The following is a 948-nucleotide window of genomic DNA, read 5'->3' as shown; positions in this document are numbered from 1 at the left end:
CTTCTCACAAAAAGCAACGGTTGAAATCCCAACCCCTTCACCCCGGTTATTAATGGGAAGAAAGTGAAAAAATCCCTGGTTAATAGGGCTGGGATGAGCAGGGTAATTACTTGACTCAGCCCGTGCAGCAATAATAAATCCAAGAGTGGCAATTCCTCAGGGAAAATTAAAGGTTTATTGTTGGGAGCTCATCTCCAGCTCGTTTGGAGCCAACAGCAAAATTCTCATGGGTTTTCGGGGGGGTGGACACACCAAAAATACACCTCAGCTGCAGCCAGGCCTTCAGCTCCCACCTGGCTGAGGGGGTTCATCCGTGGTTTTCACGGAGATGTTTCCACACTGTAAATATCCCAAAGGTGTTTTTCTTCTGGCTTATTTTTCTCCTTCTCACACAAATGTTTGTAAGACCACAAAAAACTCAATAAAAACTGTACAGCCTGGTGCCCGTCCGGGTTTCAGGAGCCTCCCGAGGCAGGAGGGTGCTCAAAGCTGTGGTGGGGAAGCTCCGAGGGGTCGGGGCAGGGTTGGGAAGCTGTGGGGGCTCTGGGCTGTGGGATGGGGAGAGGTTTTTGGGCTTTCTCCAACATTTGGGATCTGTCTTCAGTTGAGGGGGCAGAGCGGAGCTGGTGATTCCCCAGGGATGATCCCTCAGGGACGACCCACCAGGAATGATCCATCTACATGAATCCACCTACATTAATCCATCTACAGCCTTCCAGTGGCACGGAAAACAAGGATGAGAAGCTTGGAATCAGCGATCTCAGAGGTCTTTTGCAACCTCATCAATCCTGATTCCGAGTTCAAGGAAACACCGACACAAGAGGGATTTAGGGAATGGAACTCTTTATTGAGCACCTCACAGGGCCAAGGCACAGCCAGGGACACCAGGGAAGCACCAGCCAGGCCCTTCCCAAGGAATGACAGCTCCGGAGGGCACCGGGGAGGGTT

The 948-nt window shown here is 51.5% G+C and overlaps 1 long non-coding RNA gene across 1 annotated transcript in view; it reads left to right on the top strand.

The window, feature by feature from the left end:
• The first annotated feature begins 6 nt into the window (after nt 1-6).
• The window catches only part of LOC108448112, a 6,285-nt gene continuing 5,343 nt past the window's right edge, over nt 7-948 (top strand). Inside the window, exon 1 of the long non-coding RNA XR_001863895.1 lies at nt 7-945. This is a non-coding gene — a long non-coding RNA (uncharacterized LOC108448112). The remainder of the gene's footprint in view (nt 946-948) is intronic.

The sequence above is a fragment of the Corvus brachyrhynchos genome, unplaced genomic scaffold, assembly GCF_000691975.1.
Source record: "Corvus brachyrhynchos isolate BGI_N302 unplaced genomic scaffold, ASM69197v1 scaffold787, whole genome shotgun sequence".
Taxonomy (NCBI): Eukaryota; Metazoa; Chordata; class Aves; order Passeriformes; family Corvidae; genus Corvus; species Corvus brachyrhynchos.
Note: the sequence above shows the minus strand (reverse complement) of the source record. Positions and strands in the feature narration are given on the sequence as shown.